Below are 21047 nucleotides of genomic sequence, written 5' to 3' on the forward strand. Positions count from 1 at the left end.
CATATTAGCCTTCATGTGCGAAACCCACGAAATTTGAGCAGAATATTTTTGACATGTTGTCATGGCATCAACGTATATATATATATTTTCTGTATTAATTCCGCTGATCGTTCGAATAGTGTAAATATATGTTAAGTAATATTTATACCTTTTATATGGACATTCTTGTGAACTATTTCATTTCGAATATATTCCTCAAGTTCGAATGCTTCCTCAGTTCGAGTTCGAATGTGATTTCCGAGCGCTGCTTCTATTTTAACTATGATTTATTCTTAAAACTTAAATCCTTATGCTTGAATGACTCTTAAATGTGAGTAACTGTTAAATGAGAATGACTCTTAAAACTTACGTCCTCAATATGTTGTTATAATACTTGTTTTGTATCCCTACTGTGTTTGCAGAATAATATTTTTTAATTCTTTTGGCATACTCATGAATGTATCTCTTAACAAATTCTGTAGCTATATTATATATATCTTTTTGTGTATATTTTAATTAAAATTTTGTAATGAAATTTATCGCAAACGGGATTTTTACAAGAAGCAGATGAAAAGGGATTCTATTTAAATAAGTAACAGCAGTAATAATAATAAGGAAATGGTACAGCGTTTGATTGAAAACGGTGTAATGAGCATTTTCAGCGTATAAATACGTGCTAAGCCATGACACATTCCAAATTTCAGTTGTAGTTTGTTATGAATGTAAACTTTTGTGGTCAATTATGTTTTAGAAACTGATAGCGCAATAAGTAAACACGCGTTGTAACCCTGAAATGCATGCTGCCGTTAAAGTATTTGAGTATGTATGTTTAATACATTTTAATTGTGTATAAGTGGTTGGGAGTTATTTTGATACTCTTTTGTTATCAGGACTACATTCAGAAATGTATTATTTATGCATGTATGTATGTCTTCATGTATATATATGTGTGTGCGTGTATACAGACATATACGCACATACCTACATACGGCCCACCAGCGGCCGAGCGGTAAAGTCTCTGAACACTGGTAGTTCGGTCCGAGGTTCGAATCCCGCGAATGGGCTGGCTGCATGGGCGTTTTCGTGGTTTTCCCTATGTGTAACGTGTATACGAGCCAGTTTCCCTTAGAAAGTCCTCCACGAAGGCATCCCTCACCCTAGGCAGATAGCCCTCGAGGCTTTGCCATAATCACACACACACACACACACACACCTACATACGCACGTGCATACATACATTTCTTGAATCCAGTCTCGAAACCAGAAGAATGCCGATATTTTTTTTTTTTTTTCCAATGGGCGACCAGTGTGCTAGAAATAAATCTAAAAGTGTGATAAATGGGTAATTTCGCACGCGACTTTTAGCTGGCTGTCCGTTTTTGTTTACTAAATCGAAAATTACTGTAATCCTCCTTTTAAATTGTAAAATTCATTTAAATTATTGAATGAATTTAATAAGGTATGAAGGGCTTTAAATTAAGGATATTAATTGTTTGTCTCAATTTCAGAATTTTTTGCTGCTCAGTATTTTTTATTGATAAATAAGGGTTATAAACGATAAGATGTTTTGCATAATGATTTAATGATTTAAACCAAAGATTTCCAATATTTTTTTTTTTTTTTTTTGCATTGACCTCTTTCAAAATAATAGCTTATTTCATCCCCCCGCTTACATTTCCTCTATAAAAAACAGAGCAAATAATATAACTGTAACGGTGAAGAGGAACAGCCGTTAGCGTGCATTCTTCTTGCCAAATCTAAATTAACATATTTGTGACGTAATTGTCATTTGAGAATAACTTATGTTAACAAGTTACAACGGCCGGCGAGGCTAAAAGAATAGGCTCAAGATTTTGCTGCGATTCATTAGTTTGGTTTTCTTCCTTTTTCTTTTTTTTTCTACTTTTTTAAGCTGCAAGTATTGCTTAAAAAGTTTGTATGTTTAAAAAAAAGTATTATTTTAAAAATATACTTTTTATGTATCTCCGTTATATTTTTTTCCTGTTATTGCTTCCATACTATTTGATATAGCTTTCTTAATCAATAAACAGCTGATTATTAGTTTTTATTAATAAAATTTTGCTATCAATGAGATCTTGATTATGCCAATCTACTATATGTGGCTGTCGACCCCCATGGTCGTCATTGATCTTCTTTAAAATTCCATTGACCCCCCCCCCCTCAGGATGTCTACATAGCCCCTGTTGGGATTTAGACATTTTACGAAAATGGTGTGCAGTATTATTCCTGATTGTGATACCAAGCGTTTGAAGAAATACAGATTTTAGACGCGTGTATTGCCTAATTACACCAAAAGTTCAAATGTAGGAAAGATCTAATTAAGCTTAATGTATGTTCCATTGTTAATTGGCGGGCGAATTACATTTGGCAATATTCGAATGTTTAAATAGCGCATTAGGATTAAATTTCTGAAGTATAACAATTTGTTTTAGCTAACACAGTTTTTTTTTTTTTGTTGTTGTTGTTCTTCATTAGTACGCGTTGTAGTAGTTCTAGTATCACTTTCAATAATGCTGTACAGAATATATTGCGTATAAGTTTTTTTTAAATTCTAAGGTTTCTTGCTCAACTTGATCTGAGGTCTTGGGCGAGCTGTTTGTATATTACGATATCATTAAACACTTTTAAAACTACTTTTTTGTGAACTCTTAAATTTTATCAAATTGTAAAAAGTTTCTGTTTGAAAAATAAAAAAGAAAATGTATTTAAGAAATTGCTCGCAGTGGTGTAGACTTGGAGGAAGTTTTAAGGAAAACTAGCTTTTCTCCACGTTACACATGGCGAAACCAACAGTATAGTCCAGTGCTCCGCAACCGGTGTGCCGCGGCACACTGGTGTGCCATGAGTAGCATATAGGTGTGCCGAAATCAAATACATGTATTTGACATTTTGCAATTTTTTATAATGTATTTAATACACAATGACAATTTTTTCCCCTTAATAATGTCTATTTTAAATGTTTTTATATATTTCACTGTTGTGTGGTTGTGTGTGTGATTGTAAGCGTGTCAGCATTTGAAATTTTTCGGCATATCCTTGATAACTCGGAACTCTTTGGTGTGCCACGAAATTCCAGAAAGATTTTTTGTGCGTCGCAGGTGAGAAAAGGTTGCGGAGCACTGGTATAGTCCATGCACGCCGCCCAATCGCCGGGAGTTGATTCAATGTTGAATGGTTTATTTTATTATGGCAAAGCACTCGAGGGATATCAGCTTAAAGGGGTAGGATGCCGTCGTGGAGGAATATCTAACTGAAATTGACTCGTATCAATGTTACACATAGGGAAAGCCACGAAAATTCCCATCAAGACATTTCGTTTGCAGAGACTGGAATTCAGGTTGAACTATCAGTTCATCAACTTCATTCCTCGCAGGCTGGTGAACGGTGGTTTCGTGTTGAATTATTTGCGTCTGGCAGATTTATGTAGGGTGTTTCAATAAAGACAGCACCGGAATTAATATACCTGAAAGAATATATTATTCCTAGAAAATGAAAAATATTTTTGCATATTTACAATGTTCCGATTACAGATGTTCTGATCTAGTAATGCCGAGTTGTATTTGACCTGGCAACACTGGTTATTTTATCACTGGCAGTTCACTTCTCAGCTTCATTGCAGCTGAGGTGTACACAAAAGGAACAGCGAGTTTTGGTTTTGAAAATTCGTTGTAAGAATGACGAGTGTTATGTGGGAATCGTTAGAAAGCTTCCTGCAGTCTTCAAACGTGAACGTACGTCTAATGAGTTAAGAGTTAGCAAACTGATCAAGAAATTTCAGGACAACAGACATTAAAGTTTCGGGTTTGTTTAACGGGCAGACATTGGTCATGCTCTCGATCTTGCCGGTTTCTTGAAAACATCGCTGTTTTGCGTTTGATACTGCTAACACTCCTCCTCCCGAAAAAAAAGTCTGAAAGCTTTCAGATTTTATCTTACGCCCAAAAAGGCTTTTTATTTTTAACATTTTGTTTGTTACCTTTATTTATTTAACATCATGTTCTTCGCTCTTAAACCACATAAAATTCAACACCAATATCGCAAAATATTTAAAAACAGTACTATATTTAGAATTTTCGATACACGGTCTCCAGCGATAGAGATAAAAATGTTTTCTTCCGTACAGTGTTGCCATTGCTCGCTTTGAAATCTTTGAGTTTGTAAATCAAAAATTCGTTAGAGTTTAACAATATTTGAAATAGATAATAAAACATATTTGAAACTCAAAATTCGGACTTCCAGGTGCCTATGTTCGGTTGGAAGACTACGTTATTCAAAATTTGATTGCTCTAGGTACCGTTGTATTTCCACAGTGCCAGAAATTCATGCGTTCATGCAGATTCTTCCTGCATGAATTCATTCATTCATTCTTCTTTAGTTTCTTCAAGTATAATGCATGGGGATAATATTTGGTAGCAGCAGTTTGAAAAGTGAACCAACGCAGAAAGTGAAGCGACACAAAATGCCGTTTTGAGACTAATAGTCCTTTAGGTCTAACGAACCTTTGAGATAAAGAATCGAAAGAGGAAATTGAATGTGTCGTTAGCCTCCTCCACAGCCGGAAACGTAAAAACGCGATCGCGAGTTTCATCTAGATTAGGGTTTCCTAAGGGCTATTGGAACCCCAAAATCTTCAAAAAATTGTTATTTCGGATTTTTGCATTTTCAAATTCTTTACACTTTTATCTTTCTAAAAATACCATTCTTTAATCTCTATGAATATTAGAACTGTCAGAAATCTAGTTTTAATTTGTCATCGACTGCTTTGATCAATGAGGATTTTTACATAAAAACGCGTTTTTCTCCAAACGTGATTTTTTTATACCCGATGTACCTCTTCTCAGGAACTATTGCTCACAAGTATCTTAAAATTTTTATGGCTTATTTATTAGGTTTCCTAATATTTACTGAAATGAGCTTTTTGTGATAAACTAAAAAAAATTGTTCGAGAAAAGGGCTAAATTTTACTATGCCTAACAAAATATTCTATAAATCACTCTAAAATTTGAAATGCTTCAAAAGCTCATTTCAGTATAATCAGATAGGTATACTTTAGTTTCACATAACATTTGCAGCGTGTATCTGCAGGAGATTTTGAGAAAAGGTACATCGAAAATGGCCAATTTAACATTGCCGGTATAGGGGTTGCTGATACTCCTTAAAACGTTTTGGTATGGGGACCCCCCGAATTTTTACGAAAATCTTGTGGAACCTCATAAGCATTGCGCTAATTCAATACACGCGTGAGTGAAACTATCAGTTTCCTCACTTGTACTGTAATACACTATTGAATTTTTAGGTCATTGGCTTTTAATTTTGAAAGTAAAATGAACGTTTCTGTTATTAAAAAAATGCGTCGAAACGTTTTCGTTTTTTCTTTGTCTGCATTGTCTTATCTTTATCTATTTTAAGATACATTATGTAAAAATATTTGGTAATTGTAAAATTATTATAATAATTTAAAGACATATCAAAATTGCTAAAATTTTGGTGACCCCCTTACTGCAAGTCCCGCGACCCGAAGGGGGTGGCGACCCACTGATCTAGAGAGAGAGGTGCTGCAGAGCAAGTCGTAGAGGATATATGCCGTACATTATTTTTCATCCTTAAATCATAACAGTTACCTGTTGTTGGAAGTAATATGTTAAAATATTTAATATTTCCTGAAAAAAATATTTTATTGAACATATTATATCTGGCGCTTTTGTTGGAACACCCTGTATATTGAGCTACTGATTTGGGGGGGAGCTACCTTGCAAACTGAAGTTCCATCGTCGAAATATCGTGATTTCCAGTTGCTGTATTTTCAGCAGGGTATGCAATCTGCCTTTCTATAGAATACGTAATCGTTCTACAGAATGCCGAAAACTGGCCTGCAATGTATGAAACGATTAACATTCCGTAAATGTTCTAGGCATTCTGTTAGAATGCCAAATGGCAAACCAAGCTGTGAAATACATCTACGATTCGTTTCGGATATCACGTGGCAAAGTATGTCAGTGAGCAGCAACAAGTAGACTAATTTTGATTGCTTATTTTTTATATGGTGTATTTGGTGTATTTAATTATGGCAAAGCACACTAGGGCTATCTGCCTAAGGGGAGGGATGCCTTCGTGGAGGACTTTCTAAGGAAAACTGGCTCGTATACACGTTACACATGGGGAAAACCACGAAAACACGCATGCAGCCAGCCCGTTCGCGGGATTATTTTTTATATGGAAATTTCGTTTTCTTTAATAAGAAAGACCAAATTTTTTTGTACAACTTTTATTTCGTTTTTCGCATTTTGAATTTAATTTTTTCAATGGCACTCTCATTATTTTTTAAATAAAGTGTGTATTTTTGAGAAATGAACGTGTTTTTAATAATAGCCTTACCATGATCTTTTTACATATTTTGCCTAAATAGCATTTGCCATTTTATAGAATGCCTAGGTATTATATACATGGCCTATGGGGAAAGTGTATAATAATCCCCATATTTGATATTTTGCCAAAAGACAGCAGGTATTCCCAGTAAATTCTCAGGTTAATTTATTCTGTACAAGTAGGCGTTTTATACATTACCTGGAACAGAAGTATTGTGTAAAACTTAAAAGATTTTTTAAATATACTAAAAGATAAGATTTGGTGAAAAAAGGTTAAAAGATAAGATGTGGTGAAAAAAAGTGGAATAAATTTCGATAACAATGTATGTTATTTGAAACAATTAGTTGATTTGAAATTTGTTTGTAGGGTTCTGAAACTGAATCGGCCCCAGACACTGAATAATCTGCATCCTTTTGATATATGAAAGACCCCCCTTATCTGAATTTCTAGAGCCTCGATATTCATGAAACTTCATATTTAAATGATCTTGTGATGCGTAAACATTTCCACTCCCCACGGAGATTAATTCGATTAAAAAAAAAAGGCTGAAACACTCTTTAATGCTAAGGAGAATCAGCTTCAAGTAATGGAAAGCCATTTCGGCATGAGTCATAGCTCTGAGGGGGGCAGTGAGAAAATCAGCAGTTGGTCGGTAATCGTATCCGTGACTGGTTTCGTGCTTTTCGCGGGAAATAAGCGAGTGGGAGGGAAAAAAAAAACTAAACGGATTATACTCTCATTCTCTTCGAGGTTTTTCGAAGTCCTGATCGCAGAATGGGAAGAAAAATCAGTGTGCGTAATAGAACGTCGGGCATCATGTAGTTTTGAAAATAGAGACAAATCTAGTGAAATATCTGCAACGTTAAATTTTATGAAAGCGGATAGTACCGTTTCGTATTGGTGCTCAGTCGTAAACGTGTCGGCATCTTTATGAAGATCATTTTGTAACTTGGGCCGTGCAGATGGTATAGTGGTATAGTGATTAGGGTAGGTAAACCGCTGAGTTGGCTTCCGACCCAGGTATAGATATATCCATGCAGAATTGGTTACCAACTCGGCGGGAGTGAACCACTAGTTACCAGGCCGCAGCCCTGGGCAGCCCCGGCTGAGCAGACGACATTTATAAAATTCAAACAAAGAGATATACATATGCATTGCATACAAGGCACTTGAAGAAGAGTTCAACAATGTACAAAGAAATATATACATGTGCATACAAGGCACTTGAAGAAGAGTACAACAATGTACAAAGAAATATATACATGTGCATACAAGGCACTTGAAGAAGTGTACAACAATGTACAAAGAAATATATACATGTGCATACAAGGCACTTGAAGAAGAGTACAATCAAAATATATGTATATACATATAAATACAAACTCATATACAGATAAATACACACTTACATACATAAGTGATTAGGGGAGCCTAACTGCGATACAAAAGGGTCTGGGTTCGAATCTCAGAGAAGGCATGTTTGTAAAATTGTCTGTCCCTTCACGGGAGATAATGGCGGCAGGTGCCTCCACAATAAAATGGCCACCAATTCTGGCGTTACTAGTGGCCAACGCCGTTATAGGCAAGTGCCCACCATTTGGGGGGGGGATTCTAACTTCGAAAAACCTGTTTTTCATAACGGTGCTGTACTAGCGCCCTACTATGTAAGAAGCCTACTCTGAGGGAAAAACAAATGGAAATTCTACTTCCTTCGCAGTACTACAGCGCACAAGTTTTCGCACCTTTATAACACGATTAGTCTTTTCCAAGTTTAATTAGCGAAAGGGTGTGGGCAGGGCCTAATAAAGTACCGAAAAGATATAGAAAGCCATTAAAACTGCGAAATGTACTCGCGTACCCCCTCTCCCAGGCGTATTTCTCTAGCTTTTTAGCTCCAGGTACTGAAAATTAAAATATTCCCATAAATATTCCCATTCTCAGTACATTCAGAAAACAAGTTTCACTATATTTTAAAACGGATTCATTCCCGTAACAACTGTTTTCGTGTTAACAATGACAAACCCTTCAAGACTATCTGTGAAGGTCACACCGAACCTTTCTTTCCCTTGTCTAACTGTTAAATCATGTCAGCCGAATACAAGAACCGACCCACCACGGCGAAACAAACACCAGCTGACGTCCAGTCAGCAATTTCCCTGTATCCTGTGAACATTCATTTTCTGTAATTATATATAAATTATTTGAGGTCTAAGGAGTAGCAGAGACAGCAATGAAAACGGGCGAAATTCAAGATATAAGAAAGTAGAACTCAAGATATCTTATTAGATATTATAATGTTAGTACTACTTTGTAGGGTATTTTCTCCATCCATTCCGTATGCTTTCGTGGTGTAATTGGAAGCATAATCGACGCATATTCCAGAGCTCCACGGTTCGAGTCACACACAGTGCACGTTTTTCCCTTCCCCTGCTTCAAATTAACCTAACGATCACAACTGGCGCCCGAGCTAAAAAGGTAAAAAAGGTGGTGGACAAAGATTCGTCCCCACCAGGATTTTTGATTGGGTCCCTTAATCCCCAATCGCCCTTTAAAATTGGGAGTATATAGCGTTATTATATTGCTCCTTCCAGCATGACTTCGTGGTTGTAACGGTAGCACACTTGGCCCGTATCCGAGAGGTCCAGGTTCGAATCCCGGCGACGTCATTGCATATTTTTCACATCTTCTGCTTACAATGACTGTACAGCATGTAATGACTTTACAGCTTGTATGCAATCTTATAAAAATAATATTGTGATAGTTACCAGTAGTTTATCCATGACTGCTCTTGTTTTGTCACGTTCTTGCGATAACCGCTTTCTTCGGAAATCAAATTATTCTTATTATTTTCGGCTCTCAGTTTTCTGACAATGAAATTAGTTAAAAGAAAATGTAAAATACGCAATGAAATACGAATATATATTTTATCCAAGAATCGTAATTACTAAAATAAGATGTGCGTAACATAACAGAACATAAGGAAGGTGCGTGAAGTTATCTATTCATATCCGTAATGAATTTGATTCCACTGTCTACTGCACCCAGAAAATTTACAATTCGAATGCGGTCACTTATGGCCCTAAGGCAAGTATTGGAAACAACGTTCACGGTTAACTCATAATCACAGTTAATCCAGCGGTAATTAAAAACACAATTATTATAACTGACAGAAGAAGACAATTTTGGCTTTTATACATTGTATACTTATATATATATATATGATGTATCAGCTTTTGTCCAGAATAAATAGATCGTTGAAGAAATATAGATGTAGTCGTAGCTTAAATTATCAGACGATAAGTTTAAAAAACAGGATCCATTTATTATTATTCAGGAGAAATAGCAGTTACAAAATCAGATATCCGGAGTAAATAAAAAAGAACTACTAATAACTTTTTGTATGAAGTTTACTGCATCGTTGCATTAAAGAAAAAGCCCCCGATATTCTTTTGCGAGTCCTTTTATAGCCTCTGGAAAGGCGGTGCTTCAAAGAAATGACATCAGCCTCGTCAGCCATTCCAGTTCGCTTTAAATATTTCCAGTACATTCTATAAGTGTGCGTGTAGAAAAGGCGGGAAAAACAACTTGACTACGGGGCTGTGGATTTAATTCCACGTACTTTCAAATAAGAGAACGTCGCCATTAAAAAAAGAACATACAGTTAGAATTTTAAGTGTATTCTGACTATGGAATTTTATTATTACACACATATATATATATATATATATAGAGAGAGAGAGAGAGGGAGAAAGAGAGAGGCGGAGAAAAATAGTTAACGTCGTTAATAGTGTTGTACTTCATATGCGACGAATAAAAATTCTACTCGTATATTTATTTACTTGGCACGAGAAGAAAGCCAAAGCTACTAATTTATGTCAATTAAAAACGGCTCAATAAAAGCGGAAGTGTTATCGCTGTTGACCCGAATGTGATTCATAGCCTTCCAAGAATTAGCATTGCAGTTTCACTATCCAAAATTAATGAACTGCTTTTAATGCTTATTACTGATTTGCAGAGCGGGCTGTAGTCAAAGCAAAATTTGTAATTTTTTTACTCCTGAAAAGCGAATGCATGGAAACATTTTAGTGTGAAAGAAATTAATTCATTCTTTCGAAGCAACAACCAATTCGTAAGTAATTTTTTTGTTGCCAAACCAGGAAACACAAAATTTTGTCACTTCAGGTTAATAGGTATGACGTTGTAAATTAAATTCAATGTCATATAACAACATTTTCTCAATATTAATAAAAGAATTAACGTGGCAATAATGTACCGTGTCAGTTATACTAACCTGAACTAAAACGTTGCCAACATCAAATGTTTATTTAAACTGACGAAGAATATTTAAGACGACTCATACACCTTAAACCCCTCATGATCTTCAAATATGTGACTGTTGCAAGAATTGGGATATTTTATTTATTTTAAAAGCAATTACTTCCAACTTTTTACAGCTGACTACATAATATAGCTGCTTTGGAAACTAGTAACCAGAAAGTTTGTGTTGCCACAAATACTTTTGTAATTGAATCCTCTTTGTGACAAAATATTTCGCCGTGTTTCCACCTTGCGCGCATGATATTTTAAAAATGACTAATGGTACATACTTGAAATTGGATAGAATTCTTTATATAGGGCACTATTTTCTAACTGAACCAACAATCTGATGAATATTTTAATATTGAAAAATTTTATGGACGAAAACATTCAAAATTTTTTTAATAAAATACATTTTATAAACTCAAAATAAAATAAAAATTTAATATGAAATTTTTAGAATTTTAGGTTCACAGTAGTTTCCAAATGTGTTAAAAGCTATATATTAAATATGGAATTAAATTATGAAACAGAATGTTTTAAACTGTGCGCGCAAGTTGGAAACATGACGAAAAATGTTGTCACAAAGCGGATTAAATTATAAAAATATTTGTGGCAACACAAACTTTCTGATGACTATTTCAGAAAGCAGCTATATTATGTAGTCAGCTGTAAAAAGTTGGTAGTAATTGCTTTTAAAATAAATAAGTTATCCCAATTCTTGCAGCAGTCACATATTCGAACATCTTATGGGTTTTAAGGTGCATGAGACCCCTTAAAACGACGAACAACAAACAATTTTCGAACTACTTTAAGGTCTTATGACTACGTCACGCGTACTTTCTTCAACGTTAGAATATGGCCTTATATAATAATATTTTTAATATTTGGCAATGTTATAGCCCAAAGGGCGTTAGCCCAGAAGGCCTTATTAATTTCGTTTTGGTATTTTGCTTTGGTTCATTATAAACGGCGAATCACGTTTTAAATTGTTGTCACCAGATATTTTCGTTCTCATTTTTCCAAGTGGCAACAGCCTCGCGCGTTGGAGAGCGAGAGTTTCTTAATGAAAAATTTGCAAGTTTTACAAAATCTATACATATAAAGAATGTATGTATGTTTGTTCCGGTTATTGATTTCTGATCAATTATGATCAATTTTTGCCTTATTTAATCGAGTAAAATTGTATATAAGTGAAATATTGGATAGAACTTGAGCTTTAACGACTATTTGATTAGAAAGACGAAAAATCATTAAAAACTGCGTGTTATTGTTGCTGATATAATTAGCTTATTTTTCTGTGGAAATTTTTTATGTTTTTTAAAGTTTCATATCGCATCAGACTGAAAAATGTATGACTATGATTCGTATTTTGTGCATCGTTCGTATAGAAGGATTACAGTGGTATCGTTCTGTCTATTGCTAGATGGATTATTCTAAACCTAACTAAACTGGCATCGAATAATTCCGCTAGTACTAAATAAATGAAGGCTTTTGGGCTATAGTCTGGAAAAAAAAATAGTCTGAAAGCTTTTAGATTTTACATAACGCCCAAAGGGGCCTTTTTTTTTTAACGTTTTGTGTGTTACCTCTATTTATTAAATATCACGTTCTTCGCACTTAAACCATAAAATTCAGTTCAACAGGAACATCGCAAAATAATTTTAAAATGAGCATATCTTCAGAATTTCTGATACACAGTCTCGCGCGCTAGAGATAAAAAAATTTTTTTTTTTCCCGTACAGTGTTGCCATTCCTCGCTTTGAAATCGTTGAGTTTGTTAATCAAAAATGCTTTAATGTCTGAGAAAACATGAAAAAGATAATAAAATAAATTCCAAATTACGTCTTCCAGATGCCTATATTCGGTGGAGACGTACATTATTCAAAATTGAATGGCTCTAGGTACCGTTGTTTTATCATAATGCGAGAAACATATATTCATTTATGCAGATTCTTCATTATTTAATTTCTTTAAATATAATACAGGGCTCTAATATTGGGTGGCAACAATTTGAAAAGTGAATCGACATTTCAACACAGAATGTCAAAGTGAAATTAATAGTCCTTCTGGGTATATTGCCACTTTGCATTTAGAGATAATTTTGTAGCCATAGTTGGACTTAGTATAAACACTTCGATTTCAGACGAAGATCACCATGTATGGAATTCTTTTCAGGTAACAAATGTGTTGCGTTAGAAGAAATTAACTATTAGAAGTATGTGGCGTGCCATGCATCTTCTGGTTATTATTATGCTGTCTTTATTTTGGCATATATGACTTTTATTTTACTGTCGTTCTTATTTGTATTAATCATTTCGAGAAACGAAGCGAAAAACGGAACAAACTTCCACAACACACGTGTACTAACATATCACTTAAATATAATATTTTGTATAATTACGAGAAAAGAAATAATGAGGGAAGTGCAGCTGTTTCTAGATTCGTGCCTGCGTAACTTTTAAATGTCACCCATAACTAATTATGGAAGAATATTCGTGCCCAACACCAGCTTCGTTTCACAGCTGTTGCCTCATTAAAAATTAGCTGTCTGCCTTCACACCAAACTGGTCCATTGATGACAACTCGGATGTTCTTTAGAACAAAAGAACTTTTTGTTGTTGGTTGCTACAGTGGTACCTCAGTATTAAGTCATTTAATCCGTTCCAGATCCTTGGACTTAAACCAAACTGGACGGGTACCAAACGACTTTTTCAAATAAAAAATAAAAGCAAAATAATTAATCCGCACTTACAAAACAAAAATTCTATTGTTGTTATTATATCAGTGTTTAATGCTAAAATACAAATACAATGGGTGAAATATATACTGTACATAAATGTTTTTCTGTTGTAGAAGCAATTTTTCAATGTGCTGTAATGCCTCTGATCTTTGTTTGGCAGTTGCATTCATTTTCGTTGCAACGTTAATCGATTGAATAGCGTCTTTGTTTTCCACGAACGTTGATTCCGTTGTTCTCGGCGTACGGTATGTTAACAGGGAAGGATGCTCATGCCATCTTCATACTTTTAAACGATCTCTTTTTTCACTTCTGTAATAATTCTAACCGTTTTTTCCTCTTTTTCGTTGCCTAACTTTTCTCATTAACTTTCTCGAAATTCTTAACGTATTTGCGAATAATTAACGCGAAAAAAACCAAAATCCATTGAAAATTCAGTCACAATGCGCGTTGTTTATTGAACAGTATAGTTTGACCGTCTCATCCGCGACCATCAGCGCAAACACGCATGGGCCATTCGAACCGAATTATTTTCAAAATAGGGTAGAAGGAAGGGGACTTTCTATCTCCCGAACTTTCAAATTCTCTTTCACCTCGCAAGCACGTAATAACGCCCCTTTTGGACGAGTCTAAATGTTTTGGCAGAATGCCAGCCAAGGCTGCGTTTGAGACGGTTGAACTATACCAAACAGCCTTACTGACGCTTATATGGGCAGTTCTAGAATAGTCTCGAAAGAGGTAAGGAGGAGTAATCTAGACTCATCGAATTCGAGGCGTATTCCAAATATCGCTTACTAAATAAAACTTTGGCGTTCAAACAAGACGCATATCAATATGGGCGTATTTTAAAGCGGACGTATATGGAGGTATGTCTCACATGTCCGCTTTTTCTTGTTGGGGCATAGAAAATAAATTTAAAATGTATACCTTCAATTAGGGAAGAGTTTTAGATGACGAAAATATTCAGGTTTTGGCAATGTCGGTTTAAAAAAAAAAATGAATACTAAAACTAAACTCCGGGTTCTTTTATTTGGAAAGTTTCATGCTTGTTATGAAAAAATAAAATCAGAAGACGTTTGACTTGCGTACGACAAAAATTGACCGAGATATTTTAATTTCAAAAGTTGGGATTTTTGATGTCAGTTTCAACTTTTCTTAAGGGATCGGGAAAGTAATTATAATTCGAGGAAGTAAGTTAAAATAAAGTGCAGCAACAAATGTGTATAGGCAGTATAAGAAAGACATGTGATGCCTGCGTCAGATTTTTTTCAAATGATTATATAAATATATATAGAACAGATAAATATTTTTGAAAGAAAATATTTGTTTATTCAACATAATGTTCCAGAAATAAAACAATATTCATTTAAAGTTGAGTGCACGCCGTAAATTCTAAAATTAAATGCATGGCTGCAAGTGAAACTGCTTTCCTTTACTGCTGTTAAGTAACAACGCAAATATGCTGATATCAGTATCAGTTTAAGTGTTGGGATACAGTGATTCATCATTATCTCAAATTGTATAGGTTTGAGAATTTCCGTCAACATAAGTCAGTCAAGTGTGGAATCATCACGCTTAGCTGCTGTTTGTTTGAGATACCCTTCTAATATCTGCATTCCAACCACTGAAGTTTGTTGTTGGAAATTTTACTGTAACACTGGATACTGTTACTGCAATAAAAATGCTGCTTTTATAAAGAATTCTAAAATTAAATGCTTGCTGTTATAAATAATTTTCAAATTAAATGATTAAAAATGGTCAGCTATTCAGTTCAACACCACTAGCACAAAATATTTTAAAACAGCTTATCTTTAGAATTTACGAGTCTTGCGCGCTGGAGATAAATTTTTTTTTTTGTTCCTACACTGTTGCCATTTTTGCTTTGAAATCGTTGAATTTCTTAATTAAAAATTCGTTAAACATTTTCAAAGTCTGAAACGGATAATAAAACAGATTCGAAATTCAAAATTCGGTCTTCGATGTGTCCATGTTCGGTTGGAGGATTACGTTATTCAAAATTGAATGGCTCTAGATACCGTCGTTTTTTCACAATGCGAGAAACCAGGGGCGTAGATATAGGCGGGCAAGGGGGGGACGCAGCATCCAGTGGGCGCCGAACTGATGTTACGAATTTTTAGAATGAAATGTTTCGGCAAACAAAATGGGAGCGCGAGATCTTCAGTTGCCTTCGGGCGCTGAAAACCCTAGATACAGCTGTGCGAGAAATATACCTAAAAAACAGGCGTAGGTGTGTTTAACAGCAAACTGAGTAGACTGCGAGCTCAATGAGAGTATAAAAAACTTTTTAACAAACCCTCTCGGACGAGCGTTTAAAATCTGAAACCTTTCAGACTTTTTTTTTATTACTTATATGTATTGCTCAGTGATGCCAGTTGGAATTACCATTTGAATTATACTTATTCGTACAATTATTATACGAATTATACGTATAATAAATATATGTATATAACTTCGTATATTATTATTTTTTCCGTACAATAAATTAATTTTCGTCGATAACCCTAATTCTGTTACATCGATAACCCTAGTTCCGTGAATGTACTGTGTAAATGTACTGAATGTGTGTGAATGTACGGAATGTACTGTAAAGTGTAGATTAATTGTTTTTCGCTTTTGAGGTTGATATTTTTTATCCGATTATTGCGGTGAAATGGTAATTACAAAATATTTTCGTTTAAAACATGTGACGGAAGCAAGTATTTTTTCTCGTCTAGAAAGTTGTTGGGCGAGAAAGAAAAATTCCCATTAGCAACAATTATTATTAAGAACTGCAAACTGGATTCTTCAATTAAGATTAGTAAAGAAACTATACAATTACAGGTGTGTAATTGCTTTAATTGTTTTCATGGAAATGTGTTGTAAATTATACAGCAAATAGAAAGGAAAATGAAATTAAAGGAAAAAAAAAATTAAGCTTATTTTTTTTAAATTATCAGTTATCAGTGAGTTTTTTTTTTTTTTTTTTTTTTTTTTTTTTTTTTAAAGACAGCATAGGAGAAGGTGAGATTTTTAAGAGCATAAATATTTTTTTTTTTAACTGCTGGGGATTTAATTTGCATTATTATCTGATTTTCATAACATAAAAATTACTGTGCAGGAAATTGTTTTCAATTTTGATTAATTTTACTTCAAATCATAACGATGGGTCAGTTTTGTGACATTTAAAAAATATGACTATAAAAAAGAAAATTAGAAATCGGGAATAATTTTACAATCTTTATTACTCTAATTATATATAATTTGGTAAAATTTTCATAATTCTTTGGAATGCTGCAGACATCAATACTGTTATTGTTGTTACTAATCGTTGGCAACAGCCTTCAGCACCGTACAGTGCGTTTTAGCTCAGTTCGGCCTCCAATTTTGATGGATAGCACCCCGGGGGACGGGTCCGTGGGTCTCCCACCCCTCTTTCCCTACCATCAGCCTTTCGAGAGGACTTTTGTCTCGCTGCATATTTAGAGTGCCCCATGGACACTATACATTTAGAAACATCCATGCCTGCTCCGGGATTCGAAACCGGGTCCTTCGACACGGCAGTCAGGAATGTTACCACTGTACTGGCAGATATCAATACTAGTACAGAGATTTATAACCGTTTTCCAGCATTGAATCCCTTTAAATGTTTTATTCTCCATCAAGGTCCTTGTCATCCATCAAGGCCTCCATCATGAAGGTCTCCACCAAGGCCTCCATCAAGCTGCTATAAAAGATTCATTCATTACGTGTACAGATATGAGTGACATTCGAGATTTAACCTCAAACTCGCCAATTTGATTGGTGCAAATTTTTGTACGTGGGTATATTGCAGTTGTGGTTGTTTCTGTAAACTGGCTGCTGATTCGAGGGGTTTTGACTGCCCACAAGATGGGGCACTTCCCCATTGGAACATTCAAAGTTTGCCGATACTTAACAATGAGCTTTTGAACCACTCGACTGTGCATGTTGGTGAGGCTTGTGTACGTTTAGGGGCATATTAAGGATCTTGTGTACGTACTTCCACTACCAAAAACGTTGGAAGAGCTCAGGGAACGGATCCTATGCTGCAGTGATAATCTTTTAACAGAATGACGCTACAAAATGTGTGGAAAGAGTTCAACTACCTCTGGACGTGTGACTCGGAGGCGTACATAAAACATTTGTGGAGTACGCAGAAAAACTTGAGTTTGAGGTTATTTTTATGTATAACTTATATGTGTAATACTTTTTAATATAAAGCGTTTTGGAAAGGAATTATCTTTTATTTTTGCTCTGTATTTTTCTCTATAATATACACTTTTCAACATAATCATAATACAAATAATTGAAGATAAATAATTTGAAGCTAACAGTAAGATTAAGAAACTTAACTAAAGTTAGGAAGAAAATAATTTATTAAAATTAGATTTAATCACTTTATATATATATATATATATATATTTTAAATTTTAATAGTACAAACAGGATTCAGGAGCAAGATCAGAATCTAATTGCACAAAAGTTCGATTTTAAATAAAATGATGCGCTTGATGTATAGATGTAATTTAATGTTTTTTAAAAACTATTATTGATTTTTAAATTATATTAAATGATTTTAGTGTATTTTTCCGGTTATATTTAATTTTTATGATTTTTTTTTTTTTTTTTTTTTTACTGCATGGTGTAGCTTAACATAAGTAAACACTAGTTACTAATTTTATTAATATTTTTTGTAATCAATGAGATTCTGATTATGTTGATAAATTGCCGATGCATATTCTATCGACCCGTAGTCGACCGCTTGATTATGACTAACCTTTTTTAAAAATTTCATCGACCTTCAAAGGGTTAATACCGACCCCATTGGGAACATTTAGAGTAGTAAAAGCTTATTAACAACCTTAAGAAACGGGTTACGAGGAAATTTTTAACAAAAGAACGCGCTCTTCCCCTAAATTCATCTGTTCTCCCAAATTCGAGATCATTCTATGTAAGCTAACAACTTAAAATTAGCCAAAGCTAACAACTTAAAATTAGCCAATCATAGCTTGTCTCCACAATTAACATCAGACTTGGTATAAATACTTTTGGCACATTAAACTACGTCATTCTTACTTTCCCAAACTGCTGCTTTGTCAATACAATACCGTGCTGTTTCGCTTCTGAAATACCGACGTCATTTCTTTAAAATAACTAATGTACACTTCGCAAAAAAAAAAAAAAAAAAGGGGGGGGGCAATTCTATATCTTCTGTTCTACCGGGCCACTTTTTTGCGCGGTGTACATAGAAATTTATCATACTTAATTATGATTAAATACGCGTCTGCCAAACTAACTGGATGTGTGAAAAAATAAAGATTGGTGATTTGAAAAAAAAAAAAAAAAAAAAATCGTTATCTTTATCTGTATGCTTCAACCTTCTTTTAAAAGGCGTATTAGATTTACCTGTTTCTTGCGGTTAATCATCTGGGCTTTGAAAACAGAAATATTTTAAACTTTCCATTTGGTAGTAAATTGCCTGTATTTTTTAAAATGTTTGATATGTATGTAATTTAATAAATAATGTAAGAACTGATTTCAATATTTGAAAAATTTGATATATTTACGGGAAATATGATACGTTGAATTCCTTGTTGTCGTTTTATCTTCCGCATTTATGCATCGTAACACATCTTCAGAACTTCAAATGTACTATCTTGTTTGAAAAGCACAATAATACAAAGCCTAGGACAGTTGGGAAACAAAAATTCGCTTTTGAAATGCGGACGCGAAGGAAAAAAACCGAGACAAAAAGTTTGCGTTTCTAGTTATTACCAATACATTTGCACGGGAAAAAAAAAAAAAAAAAAAAAAAAAAAAAAAAAAAAAAAAAAACGACGTTTATGTCGGCGAAAAAAGCAAATACTGCCAAGAGGCATTCTGAAAGTAGAACTCACCCTTGCTTCCCCTATCAATTTGTGCTTTTCCTCTTGAGGAAAATAAATAAAACGCCCGGCATTCGTCTTTGTTGCCAAACGCGCAAAGTAAAATAAAATAAAAGCGTAAGAGCAAAAATCTTCTATATGATAAAGAGATTTTAAATGAAGTGTTCCACCGAAACAACGTAAATGGAAATATTATTCCGAAATAAGAACGTAAAACACAAACGTTCTTCTGTACTTCCTTCGTGTATATTTATGCACGTGCAGGGGAGTGGGGATAATACAAAATGTCTTTTGTCTCAAGGAAGAATCGTCCGCAAAATGGTGGAATTCTATGTTTTTTGCATTCGCAGCTTTCGTCCGAAACGAATAAAAAATGAACGGCGACTATCCATCAACTGTAACCGCCGCCAAGACGGTTTACCGTTAATATGCATTATGTAAAGTCCACTACTACAATTTTCTATAACAAAGTTTTTATACGTACCTGAGAGAAAAAAAAAAAAAAATCTTTTTGTTCTGCGTTGTCATTTACTGCTTGAAAACATTCACAAACACTGTTTAGTTTTATGCATTTTCCCCCGTATTGTGCTTCGAGATAGATTATACTGTCAGTTGTAGGTAAATTATGATAATGTGCATTAAGGTAAAGATGTTGCATTTGTTGATGGTTACACGTTTATTTCGTGTTCTTAGTCGAAATATTCGTTAAATTAGTGAGAAATGTTTTATTTGTTTTTAGCAAATGGCAGCGAGTTTCTCTCACTCGTTCCCATTGTTTTTCATACTGTCAGAGAATACTTTAAAACTGTAAATATTATATTTTTGTTAAATGCAACACAATGTAATTAAATGCGTGCTTATAACTTAATTTGAAGTACTATAAGTTATTTCTCCCGACTTCGTAGTGTAGTGGTCTGCACGCTGGGCGGGTATCCAGAGGCCCGCGTTCGATTCCTGGCGAAAGCGTTGCATATTTTTCATCTTTCCTGCTTCCAAAATATCTAATGTTTCTACAGTGGCGCCCGAATTAAAAGGATGTCGGATGATGATTCTTCACCCCAAGATTTGGAGATTGGGTCCCTTAAACCCCAGTCGCCCTTTAAAAAGGGGGAGTATATAAGGTATTTCTTCCGTCTTCTTAGCAGGCCTTCGTAGTGTAGTGGTCAGCTCGCTGGGCGCGTATTTCAGAGGTCCGTGGTTCGATTCCCGGCGAAGGCGTTGTTCTTTTTCACTTCTTCACATTTCAAAAATAACCTAATATCTCTACAAAGTAAGTGCAACTGTTTTATTAAGTTATTACCGTATATCCGACGTACAACGCGCACTTTTAATACAAAAAAAAAAAAAAAAAAAAATAAGATAGACATTTACGAGTGTGTCGGATATAAAAATGATACATTTAAAAATTAGGAGACGAGAGCATACAGAGTTAGATCTCGACATATATAACTATGTTGTTTATTTAAAAGAAATGACACACCTTATGAACTTAAAAATTTTCATTATTCTTTACATAAAGCATATTATGCTTTCATTCATTCAGAGAAAACATGTAATTCCTAATTCCGCGAAGTCATTCACGTCATTCATAAAATTCAATGAAAGTCGGATGTGCATTCTAACCCAAAATTATGTCCCTCCTTTCCTCTTAAACTTTGCAGTAATATTCTTGTGCACACCTGCACTGAACACAACCTATCTTCTCTGCAGAATTATTTACT

The 21047-nt window shown here is 34.4% G+C and overlaps 1 protein-coding gene across 2 annotated transcripts in view; it reads left to right on the forward strand.

Moving 5' to 3' along the window:
- LOC118190019 (LIM domain only protein 3-like) overlaps nucleotides 1-21047 on the forward strand; it is a 176195-nt gene that overhangs the window by 108235 nt on the left and 46913 nt on the right. The window lies entirely within an intron of this gene.

The sequence above is a fragment of the Stegodyphus dumicola genome, chromosome 8 (genome assembly GCF_044657685.1).
Source record: "Stegodyphus dumicola isolate Sdum_Otavi_A_Nest chromosome 8, ASM4465768v1".
Classification (NCBI taxonomy): Eukaryota; Metazoa; Arthropoda; class Arachnida; order Araneae; family Eresidae; genus Stegodyphus; species Stegodyphus dumicola.